The following is a 13,389-nucleotide window of genomic DNA, read 5'->3' as shown; positions in this document are numbered from 1 at the left end:
GTTGCGCATAAATATCCATACAGGTAACAGAATTCTACTGGTATCGGCTGCTTAAGCTTTATGCACGCAGCTGCCGGCTCACCATTGTCAAAGATACGTGCACGGACTGCAGCTAACTGAAAGGGTTGTCTAGGCAACGGTGACAGCTCTCAACTCACTGAACCTCCGTGGCACTTCCAGGTTGCCGGTTCATCTCTACGTGACTAAGGTCAGTTTAAACCTAAATTTATCAGTAGTGATGGGCGAATTTGCGAAACGGCGCCGGCGTCTCGTTTACGATGCCGGCGTCCGTTTTTTCTAAAAAAAAAATTTTGACGCCGGCGAATTTTTTCCGCAAATTTTCGCGGGTGTTTTGCGAATTTATTCGCTGGCGGCGAATCACGCAAATTCGCCGCGAATTCGCTGCGAATTCGCGCCTGGCGAATAAATTCGCCCATCACTATTTATCAGGCTAATACACTGAATTCCCCTAGTGGAACACTCCAAATTACCACAAGGTGAGGGGTCTTTATACACTAAGTGCGTGGACACATCACGGTTATTTGGTTTCCGCACGGGTTGCTAGGTGCACTAGCAACATGTTTTGGCACCATTAATTGTATTTAGACAATATGAGATTCCTGACAACAAGAATCCTATAACTGGAAGGAAGTACAGGAAGATATCTTGAAACAAAAAATAGGCTTTAGCGGTCATTTGCTCAGACCGAAAGGAAGAAGTGCAAGACCACTAAAGGTAGCACAAAGGTGTGCAAACCAAACTCCCCCTTATCACTCCCTCTGTTTACACTGTAATGGAAAAGGTGAATTCTTATTTTTGTTTTAATGACATCCACTTCATACTTGTGCTCTCCTTTTTTTCGTTTCACATTGACTCAAAACCTTTTGTTAGCATATATAGTATCCCCCAGTATATGGTTTATTTTCATTTATCATTTGTCATGGAAGAGTGCAACATGCAAATAATTTTTTGCACATTTAGGGGCAGATTTATAAAGGGTCCAATTCAAATTTTAAAATTCGAATTTCAAGTTTATTTTAGTGTAATTCAACTAAGGAATAGTCCAAATTCGATTAGAGTTATAAATGTGAAATTTGAATTTCAAAATGTATCATGTACTGTCCCTTTAAGAATTTAAACTTGACTTTTCGCCAATTTTTAATAAATTTAGACTGGTCATTTTTTTTGAATTTCGAGTTTATGGGACTTTTTATGAACTCCTATAAACTCTAAATTCAACCCTTCATAAATATACACTTTAGAGTAATGCCACAAGGGGGCACAAATAGTTGAACAGTGTCCCATTTTTATTTTGTTGTAAAGGGTGAACTCCCAATGGCAAAACAAGTGGTGAAAATTAAAAGTCACTGAATCAAGGTGTCAGTTTCTCCATAAAAGTGACACACGGTGGCAGCCACCTCACAGCACATCTAGAACATATATAAAAAATATAAGGGCACAGGCCCATAGTGTTTCACTTCCATAATTTATTTAAAAAAAATGTAACCTTGCTCTTACAAAGTAATATAAAAGAAATATAAAAGCTCATCAGACAGTTCCATCACCCAGTACATAGATGGTAAGATGTGCTGTTCATATATGGGTTAGATCAGTAGAATACCTCCTCCAAATGCCCAAGCCTAATGGCTACCTACGCATTTTGTTGGAACTCTGTCCAGTTTAACCAGGGTATAGAGCTTAAAATAAAACAAACATTTACTCACCTCTAATTAATCCAAATCCTTGTGAAAGCATTAGCATGTTTCTCTTCTGTTCTGCTAGCAAATGAAAGTGATGTGCAATAGCTGCAGGTGAAAGTGCATCAATGCGTTCACCATTAGTTCTTCTGTTGAAATTAGATCTCCTTTCATTAATTTGTGTTCCATCTTGAATTACAAAGCATTCATACATACACACACTCACAATGACTCACAATGACCTCCATACACTCACAAAAATTATATATACCCATATCTATACTAGATGTAGATTTTAGTATCACAATAGCCTTTGATATTATGCTTGTCCAAGCCACTTATTAAAGCATTAACAGAATCAGCCATCACAACAGCATTCAGCAGGGCATTCTACAAACTCACTACCCTTAATGTGAAGAACCACTTATGCTGCTTCAAATGAGAGTTATTTTCATCTAGTCTAGAGAAAACAACCTCAACCTTGACAGCCTACCCTTCAAATTTAAATCTTCCATCTCTCTAACCAGTTTAGTTGGATGCCGCTGTACTCTCTTCAACTCATTTGTATCCCTCTTAAGGACTGGAGCCCAAAATTGCAATGCATACTCCAAGTGAGGCCTTACCAGGGACCTATAACATTTGTTTCTTCATATTGTTTTCATCCCTTGAGTTGATGGCCTTTTTTATACAAGGCTGTATTTTATTTGCTTTAATAGCCACAGAATGACACTGCCTGGACAACTTATTATCTACAAAAAACCCTAGAGCCTTCTCAGATAATGAAATTCTCAACACACTGCCATTTAGGGGCAGATTTATCAACGTGTTTAGAACTCACCACAATAAAACTCATTCACTTTCTATTCATTCCTATGGGGTGAACTCAATTGATAAATATGATTCTAAAAATTCCATAGGAATGTACAGAACATGGTTTAGTTTTCTGTGATGAGTTTTATTCTCATATGATAAATCTGTTTCTTAGTGTACAAAATTGCATTTATATTATTTTTGCCTAAGTGCATATTCTTGCATTTATCAACACTGAACCTCATTTTCCAGTTTGCTGCCCAGTTTTCCAATTTTGTCAAATCATTCTGCAAAGTGGCAACATCCTGCATGGAACCTATAGTTTTGCACAATTTTGTATCAGCAAAAATAGAAACATACTTTCAATACCCACCTCAGGTCATTAATACAAGTTAAAAGCAAAGGGCTGAGTACAGAGCCCTGCATGTATTCCATTAACAACACTGTTCTAATTACATAGTACATAGTACATTAAAAATAAATTAAATTATTCTGGCAAGATCTATTACGCATAAAATAATGCTGCTACACATTAACAGTATTATTATTTGCAATGAAGTCAAGTAGCTTATCCTTTAATACCCCTTCGAAAAGCTTTCCTATCACTGACATCAGACTAGCCAACCTATACAGTAGGTGGAGGTGAGGTGGAGAACGGGATCCTTTTTGAATAGCGGCAATTTGCCAGTCTCTCAATACCATGCCAGACCTCAATAAACCCTGAAAAACAGGTTAACAGGTTTGGCAATCACAGAGCTAAGCTCCCTTAGTACCCTGGGATGAATAACATCTGGTTCAGGACCTTTGTTTATCTTAACATGTTCTAGTCTCTTTTGAATTTCCTTGTGAGTGAACTACTGTATGCATCATTAGTTGCATTAATAGAATTGGGACTGTTAAGAAGGAAACCTCCATTAACTGGTTTCTTATTTGTGTACAAAGAAGAAAAATAACAGTTCAGTATCTCTGCTTTTTCTCTGTTATCATTAGCCAGCTGACACCCCCCCCCCCCACACACACACACACATTAATATTAAGGGGCAGATTTATTAAGGGTCAACGTAAAAATTTGAATAAAAATTTTAGATTTTTTTTCTGGTCAAAATCCGAATATTATACAAACTCGGTTTGAATTTTTAATTTGAATTTACATTTTGAGATTTATTATACTCTGGCCCTTTAAGAACTTGAATTTGACTATTCACCACCTAAAACCTGCTGGATTACTGTATAAGTCAATGGGAGAGGTCCAAGGATCAATTTGGTGATGTTTGTAGCCTTCCTAACATTCAAGTTTTTATCGGAGAAAAAAAACTCGAATCAAGTTTTTTAAAATCGAGTTTTTGTAATTTGAATTGAGTTTTTATAATTTGAATCATATTTGATTCAAGTTTTCGGGTCGTTTCAATTCATTTGAGTTTAAAAAAATACATTTTTATTAATAAAAACTTACATGAATTTGAAATTCAGCCCTTGATAAATGTGCCTTCATTTTTTTATTATTACATATTATTTTGAATTCTTTTCACATATTTTTCGAATGCCTTTTTCCATCTCAATATTAGCTTGTCTTTTTTGCATGATGTATTGGCCTACTTGTACCGGATAAATGTTTTAGCTTTCCAAGCTACTGTAACTTGAAAGCCTTAAAAGGCTTTCTTTTCCACCTCAACCCCATCACTTCTATTGAACCACAAATGTATTTTTAATTAAATTGCATTTTAATAATGGGGGGGTGGGGGTACAGATAGAAAGAAGGCTGGTATGGGGGGGAGAAAAACAGATACGCAAAGAGAACTACCAGCATAAGTCATAACATAGTCTGTACATTTGTATATTACATCTTCTTTCAACTATATAGAGAGTATAAACATCAATTATGCTAGGGAAAAGGAGAGTAGTATCGACCCATCTTTCTCTCATTCGATTGATTACTTTTATTATCTTCAGTTTGGACAAGCACTTTGTCCTATCAGTTGTATACTGTCCTAAATGGTATACTGAGATCCCTTATCAGTTAGTTAGTTGGAAATGTTTCATCCAAGGATTGCATATTTTCCAAAAATTCAGGCTTTTATTATGAAGAATTGCTGTGATTTCCTAATTTTTTCTTGTTTCTTCCATAAGTCCCAGTATGTAGAGAGTTCTACTTTTTTCCAACTCTTAGGGATCAGGGCTTTTGCCACCACAAAGGTTTTGTTTTGCGACAGCATTCCTTGCTTACAAGGGAATATATGGACACTTAGTATATTTACTAAGCAGCATTTTAACAAGACATCAAACTTTTGTTCTGTGTTTAACCCTGTGAAAAGCATTTTCCACTTAAAATGTTGCAGAGATGCCCTTATACTATCAAAGTTTGCACTCGTAAAATTGAGTGTTTTAGTTACTCTCTTATAGAATTGTCTCTGCAACATAATCTCAAAGGAGACCATGTTATGATCACTTCCATAAAGTCCATAAAGTCTCACCCACACAAATGCTAGAGTTGAGTTCAGTATTATTAGTTATTACACAATCCAAAAGAGACTGATTCCTAGTTGGTTCTTGAACAAGCTGGAATAAAAAAACAGTTTTCATTCATCTTATTTATAAACCTGCTAGATTTTTCTGAATTGGCAGCCCCCATTACCACAGTCAATGTCTGCATAATTAACAGTAAGCCTTCCATAATAATAACTTGACCTAGCTTCTTTTTGTAAAAGAAGCTGCGCTTCATTACTCATACATGGTGGTTTGTAGCATATACTGTACCAATGATACTTTTCTATGTAACCTTTTGCCCATTCATAATCTCTGCCCTTAATCTTATGGCCTAGATCCCTGAACTCACTCTTTAAGGTCCATCTATCATTAATGTTGTCATTAGTACCAATATGTACTAAGACAGCTGAATCCTGCCCCACCCAATGATTTGTCTACCCTGTCAAACACATGCCGAACCCAGGCACCAGTAAGACAGCAAACTGTCCGGTTGTAGTGATCCGGATGACAGATTACCCTATTCACTTTCCTAATAATTGAATCCCCTACAACCACAATCTGTTTAGGCCTGACTCTGCTGTCTACCCAACCAATACTAGAGAAATTGGTCTCCTGGCTGTTAGAGAGATCAGTCCCATCTAAAACTACCAATCCAAGATTTATGCTCCCATCTTCTTCACACATCTGGCAAATCTGTTGGATCTCCCTTTTCCTTTTGCCCACACTATATTGTGTTACTGTCACCCAGCTGACTGCCTTTTCATCCTGCTGCTATTCTCCTCTCCCCAAACTCTCTGACCCCTCTTGGTCGTGCTCAATGAGCAAGAGACTCTTCTCAAGATTGTCAATCAACAGCAGTGTTGCAATTTTTTTGCTCTAGGGCTCTAACATGAGCTTCTAATGTGACAATTTGCTCATAATTAGTTTGGACCTCTTATCTCAAATATGCATACATATGGCAGATTGCGCATTGGGTCAGACCTTTAATCTTGTTAGCACTCATTATCCCAGTTACAGATCAAAAAATAAAAAAAGAAATAAAAAAATTTGAGTTTAGAACAAACCTTTAACCTAGTTTAAACCTCCTGTTTGAAACTCCTGTGATTACAAATGCACCCTATGATGGATTATTTAAGGTGCGTGCACATAATTGCTTTCTTTTTCTATCTCAGGGTAGTATTTGAACTAAAATTCCCCTTCTCTGTAACACCTTTCATTGGAAAAGGAAAGAATGGAAGGAATCTTACACCTCATGAATTGGTTTTAATTCTTCATTAAAACTGGTCTCAAACCTAAAATTAAAAATACAAACACCATATTGATCAAAAATACAAAAACAGAAGCAGCCAATAGTTAGATTATTAAAAAATCAGCCAATTCATTTAAACCATTTATAAACCCAGTAGTTTTACCTACCGTGTAATTTCTTTACCTTTTTTTAAGCAAATATTACCCTTTTACAACCTTTACCTTGAGCCACTTTTTTATGTTCTGTGTCAATCACATCTTACAGGAAATACTGTAGTGCAGTGTTTATTTGTAAAAAAAAAAATGTATTTTGGCATTTATGAAACCAATATCTACAGGGAAAATCTTAGCAACAAGAATTTCAATATCTTTCAGGATTCTAAATCACATCAACTTGGGAAAAGAAATGTTACTATTGGTAAAATATTGGGTTTTAACAAGATTCTTGCAAAATATGAAAACATATTTCGATGAGTAACAGAAGACACGGGGAGTGTGTTAACTACTTCACTGTAGGTCTAAAACTAAGAGATAGGAAAAAGTGTTGCCTTCTGATTGTGACCAGTGTAAATGTCATGGCATTTATACAATAGGGAAAATCACTAGTACCTGTACAAGGGAAACAACCAAAATTATACAACCTTTTAACCACATTTAACATAAACCAGGAGAGTTCCTTGGGTGAGTGCATTCATCTTTACAGTTCTACATTATAGCTTTATGTCAGTATAGACTTACAACTTTTAGCTGAGCGGCATGTAAAAGAGCTTTGTTGTTTGCTGTTATTTTCTGCTGTCAGTATCTTTGTAGATAGATCAGATATTAATGTTAGCTTTTCCACGAAATGCTGAATAGCATTTTTCATGCTGTCTCTTTGATATGTGCTTTATGCTTTGCACTATATTACAAAAAGCATTTTCCACACTATGTCAGCCTTTGCCTAGTAAAATGCAAAAGCCTTTTCACTTTTAGACTATTATTCTCCACAGGTTAAATTAACTCCTTCTATATCTCTATTAATTTATGTTTAACTATTATCTCCTTTAACATTATGTTGTAAAATTATTATGTATACAACCCTACATTTTATCTCACTACTTTTCCAATTCAGTGTTATTTTTCATAACTCACAGTATAAGAAAGATGCATTTTGTGTCACTGTTATAGAGTGGCACAATGCTTTATTTTAACTTACTTCCTATAATGCTCTGCTCATAGCAGATTACTATATGTCTATCTGTAGCAATTTTGTATCTGGAACAGTTTTGGGTCAGCCTTGCACCCTGTTTCTGAACTAAATGAACAGCCACCAAGGAAAGTATTATTTATTAATGAATATAGCTATGAAAGCACTTAGATTATTATATAACAATCAACAAGTAGTGATAGGCGAATTTGTCCAGTTTTGTTTCACCACGAATTTCACAAATTTCCCGCAAAACTTGTGAAAATTTAGCAAAACAGCGATTTTGACGTCGGCAACAAAATGGGTCCTGGCGCGTATTAAAGTCAGCAAATTTTTGCTGCAAATTCGTAAATTTATTAGCCAGCGGCGAAAATGTGCAAATTCACCGTGAATTTGCACCTGCCGAATAAATTCGCCCATCACTATCAACAAGGTAAAATCTATATATAAAATTTAGATTAAAAATGGTTTAAGCTCTCTAAAAAGTTGCATTTTCTTGTCCTTACAGTATGCTCCCCCCTCCCCAAGGTTCTTCTTTAAAATGCCCCGGAGAGACTTTTTTTTTGCTATGGCAGTATCTGTTCTCTATGGTTGATGCACAGGGATTTTCATTCCATCATACAATACAAAAAGTATCAAAATAAATCCTGCCCTCAGGGCACTATTTAAACACATTTGGTGAGTTCCCTTACTACATAGGGTCCAATATGGTTTACCAATAAAGCAAATAGTATATTTTTAGGGTAACCAATGTATTCATGGCACTTGATTTGCTCAGTCTTCTGGATTTGCTCTTAATATCTTGGACTTGGATGTTCTGTCTTTTGTCATTTCTTCTGTTTCACCCTCTGCTTCTTGTAGTGGCAGGCAGCTCCCCTGGGAGTTCCTTATACAGGCAGGTATCCTTCCTGCTAAGAGAGACCTGCTTAACATTTTCATTACATTTAAATAGCTTATCACAGGAGAGCCTTCCCGTGGAATGTCTGCTCTAATATGTGAGCTGAACCAGTGAAATAGAATGTCTGGCTAACTCATTACTTCTTAAACAATTGCCAGAACCCATAAGCAAGATTTTCTAAACAGAAAAAACGATTCTCCATTTAGCAGCATCTTTCTTGAAACTATGAGAAATTAAAAACATGTACTGTATATACATGTATATGGTTTATTATCCAGAATTCTTGGGATCTTTCTGTAGTTTGGATTACAATACCTTAAGTCTAATAAAAATAATTTTAACAATAAATAAACCCACTAGGATTGTTTTGCCACCAATATGAATTCACTTAGGGTAGAGAGTATTGTTTTGTTATTACAGAAAAAAAGCAAAACTTGAGAAAAAAAATTTGAATTATTTGCTTAAAATGGAATATATGGGAGATATTGTAGTTTTTTGGAAAATAGGTTTCCGAATAAGGGAAAAACAATCATCTCTGGCATTAATTAACATGTCAAATGTTTTTGAGCAAAAATAAACATTAGGTTGTTTCACAACTGCACTAATAAAACATTAATTAACATTAATAAGTTAAGTATTTCATAAGACAAGTGAGAAATCAGTCATCAATGTAACAGACTAATCATTTAAATTGCATATTAGAAACGGTTGCATTAAGAAGTGTGCTGGAATTAAACTAACTGCTTATGGTAATTTTTGGAAAACAATTCACAGAGATATCACATCAACAGTGTACAGACACTTTACAAATAATTTGCAATATAATTAACAAAGTATTAAACTATAAGTACAAATTGATTACAAAAAAGTCAAAGTTTTTCTTCAGTGAAATATGTCTTCTAATGCTCAGACTATAAAACCTTCTGAACTTTATGTCAAAAACATTTTCTACAAATATTTAACATGGACTAAAAACTGTTCTTTCAGTGTTATTGAGATGAGGGGGGTTATTCACGTAAAATCCAAAAAAGTCTCATTATTTTAGTGAAACCACTTTGACCAAACTCCCATCCCCATTTTAACCTTATTTCTTAATAAATTAACTCAAAAAAATCTGGCGCAGTAAAAGAGTTGCTAAAATCATTAAAAAAATCCGAATTGAACACATTTTTCCAATTTGGCACCTGAAAACTTTTTTCGGATTATTGTCTGAAAACCATTAATTATTCAGATTATTATGAAACCCAGCACAGTTCAGGATATCTTCCATTTGTAAAATGGACATCTACCATTGACTTCAACATGACCGTGACAGAAGATAGAGTGACTGAGGTAGCTGATGGTCTCCTGCAACTAATGCTTATTGTTTTCAGGATAATATAAACAAATAGTTGATTTCCAGTCTGGACTGGAAAAATAATATTAGTGTATTGATTTTAATTGTGTTGATGAGATTCTAAAATATGTATAAAGAGACGCAACATATACGTAATTAGCAGAAAAGTAAGTTTGTCATTATTTTATTTGAGAGATATATCTATATCTCTATCTCGCTCTCTGCCAAGCTGACTGGGCTCATGTATGGAGCCCATTGGTCCTTCTCAACCAATATCTCACTGATAATTGTGCAGATATCTATAAGTAAGGTTTAAGTTCTGTCTCTATGGGGCAAATTCACTAACCTCTGGAAATTCGCCACTTCGCCAGGCGAAAATTCGGCAGGATAACGCTAATTCACTAAAATGCGAAGTTGCGTCCAGGGCGCCAAACGATGGCAAAGTTTCACTATTGTTAATTCGGCAAGCAAAGCGAAGTTGCGCTAGTGTTGGCTAATTTGCATATGGCGGGAAGTTAAAGTTGAATGGACGTATATGTTGCAGCAAATACATTACATTACACAAGCCCAGGGAACCTTAATCAAAGAAAATGCCCTATACATGAGCCCAGTGTATAGTTTATGTGCCATATGTAAGGAAATGTAGGGGGGAAGCCGGGTACCCTAAAAAAAAATCTTTTGCAGCCTATCACACTGAAAAACTGAAAAGTCACCAGCGTTTTTTGGGACTTAGAAAAATTTTCGAATTTTTTTGAGGAACTCCTATCTACTCTATTGCACTTCGCCTGGTCTGAGGTGGCAAATGCAAGTCTGGTGCAAGAGGTAATGTTCAGTGAATTTGCGTAGTTATGTCCATTCACCAGAGCAAAAATTCACCTGGCGTTACAGTGCAAAGTAGCGCTAGAGTTTATCTCCTTTGTTAGCGAATTTATGGCAGTGCCTATTAGGGATGGGTGAATTTTTTCGCCTTGCTTCACCGCGGAAATTCTGCCCATTGACTTGTATGGTGGCGTGCATCAACAAAAAACTTTAATGCGGATTTTTGGTGAAACTAAACGTGTCAAATTCGCCCATCCCTAGTGCCCATTAGTAAATCGGTGAAGTCCTGAAATAACATCAGGATGGAGAATTTTCGTTAGCAAATATTTGCACTTCTATTGTCTGGGCCAAAATTCTGTGTCTGATTGCAGCTGACAAAATTATTCCAGAATTATTGAAAGGAATGGTGTTTACAAGGTGAATTTACCATTATCTGTCTGACACTGTGTGGTTTAACACATTCTGTGGCACGCCACAGACACTAGTGGAGTTTAAAAGAATATTTAACATACACATTTTTTCCATAACTGGATTTTAGAAGTGCTCACTGAATCTATAATGTGGTTTTCTGTTCATGTGCATTAATTCTGTGCATGACTGAAGAAAGCACTTTTCATTGTATTTGATAAGCATTCACAAAGCCTCTTCTTTTTTACCCACACTTAAGACTATAGTAATAGTGCAACTTTAAGTTATTTGCATCTGAAAATTATAATTGTCCCCTCCTCTCAATTAATTGCTTTTGGATGTCATAGAAATATTGGTCTCTGCAGGACATAAGTTGATTTGAATATGGCAAACTCTTGGCAGGTAGGCCTCTCAAACACTGGTCAAAGCTAATTTATTGCTTACCTATTAAATTGTCATTTTGAGTAACCAGTGGAAGCAGAGATGTCAACCTTTACAGATCTCTGAAGGGTTTGTGCCCGCATGGTCTCTAGCAGGAGTATAAACAAATCTGACTCCCAAAAAACTCTTGTAGGGTAGTTGACAGATCTTGAAATGGTATCAAACTAATGAATGTGTGATTTGTATAATAGGTAGTAAGTTATAGAACATATTAGCTTTTATTTAATGTTGCATATGTGCCCTTCTAAACTACTCTGGGCAAATAGTGAAAGCAAAGACATCAACCTACCAAGATCTCAACCTTGGCGTTTTGTGCCCAGACCATGTTCTTGCAAGGCCCCCATTAGGAGTATAAATAAATCTGATTCCTAAAAAAATATTCTGAAAGATCTTGAAATGGTATCAAACTAATGAATGTATGACTTCTATACTAGATTATAAAGTGGCAAGTTACAGAATGTATTACCTTTTATTTAATGTTGCATATGTTTTTCTGTGCCCTTCTTATCCTACATTTATATTGTGAGGAGTTAAAGGTGTGTATAAATGTGGATTCTGCATGAAAAATGGAAAGAGTTTTTTGAATTACAAAGTGAATTATACACCCCAATTGTAAAACATAAGTATTAAAAGTCATGAAGGAGTTGTTTTGTGTATTATATAATTATATCATGTGAGACAAGTGTGAGACAAGTGTGTGTTTATCCCCGCACTTCGCCACACTTAGCCAGGCGTAGTTTCTCCAGGGCTGCTCAAATTCACTAAAATCCGAAGTTGCGCCCAGGGAGGCGAAAGGTAGCGAAGTTGCTCTAGCGTTAGTTCATCAAGCAAACCGAAGTTACGCTAGTGATGCCTAGTGATGCATACGGCGCCAAGTTAAAGTACAATGGACCTATATGTAGCATAAACTACATTACACAAGCCTGGGAAACATTCATTAAATAAAATAGAGTTGTTATATTGCCCTACACATGTGCCCACTGTATAGTTTAGGTGCCATATGTTAGGAAATGTAAGGGGGAAGTAGGGTACCCCAAAAAATTTTTGATCTTTTTCAGCCTATCACCCTGAAAAATGGAAAAGACGTCAGCGTTAAAAAAAAATTTCAACTATTTTTGAAGATCCTCCTATCTACTCTATTGCACTTCGCCTGGTCTGAGCTGGCGAAGTCAAGTCTGGCGCAAGAGGTAGAGTTCACGCTAGTGAATTAGCGTAGTTACGTCCATTCACCAGAGTGCAACTTCACCTGGCGTTAGGGTGCGAAGTAGCACTAAAGTATGTCTACTAGCGAATTCACGCCAGCACCCGTTAGTAAATCGGCGAAGTGCCCAAATGATGTCACGCTGGCAAATTATCGCTAGCATTAGCTACTTCGCCCTTTAGTAAATTTCCCTATTTATTCTTTTCTGGTCTATAACTGTTTCACTATAGCAAAGTGAAAAGTGTCTTCACTCCTACATCAAAGTCCATAGCACAAATACCAAATTATTTGTAGAGCCTGAATTATAAACTGTTTTTCATTTTGTTTTGTTTTTTTTTTTTTCATTTGAATATGTATAATGAAGGAGAATGCACAGTTCATAAGTATTCTTTAATAAGCATTAACTGATTTTGGAGCATGAATATAGATTTATATTTTTTTCATAAATATAAATATATGCAAACCCAGAAAATTATTCTCATTTCTGAAATGTGAATTGAACTTTGTTTATTTGTCATTATGTCATTTTCTGTCTTGTTACCTTATAAATGCAGTTCTAAAGTGTTTTATAGACACAGACAAAGCTTCTGAAAAAATGTCACTGTGCTGTAACATGGATACTCTATGTGAATAGAAAATGTAAAATATATTTTATTTATATCACACAGACACATAATGCCTTATTTATGAATATGGAAGATAAACTCAAAAATATAGGCTTGTGAGACAGCCTTGACAAATAGCTTCTGAATTATTCAGACAGACAATCGTGCATATTCAGGAAGCCTCTTACTGAGTAAAGAATCTTAGTAGAGTTAAGATTTTTTTAGTTGGCAAGGTCTTTAAGGAAATTACAGATCC

General features: G+C 35.7%; 1 protein-coding gene across 1 annotated transcript in view; it reads left to right on the top strand.

Annotated features, from left to right (window-relative positions):
- Positions 1-13,389, top strand: part of cdh18.S (cadherin 18 S homeolog) — a 355,950-nt gene that overhangs the window by 171,098 nt on the left and 171,463 nt on the right. The window lies entirely within an intron of this gene.

Source organism: Xenopus laevis, chromosome 6S (assembly GCF_017654675.1).
Source record: "Xenopus laevis strain J_2021 chromosome 6S, Xenopus_laevis_v10.1, whole genome shotgun sequence".
In the NCBI taxonomy this organism is placed as follows: domain Eukaryota; kingdom Metazoa; phylum Chordata; class Amphibia; order Anura; family Pipidae; genus Xenopus; species Xenopus laevis.
The sequence above is the reverse complement of the archived record's forward strand: the minus strand, read 5'-3'. Positions and strand labels throughout refer to the sequence as shown.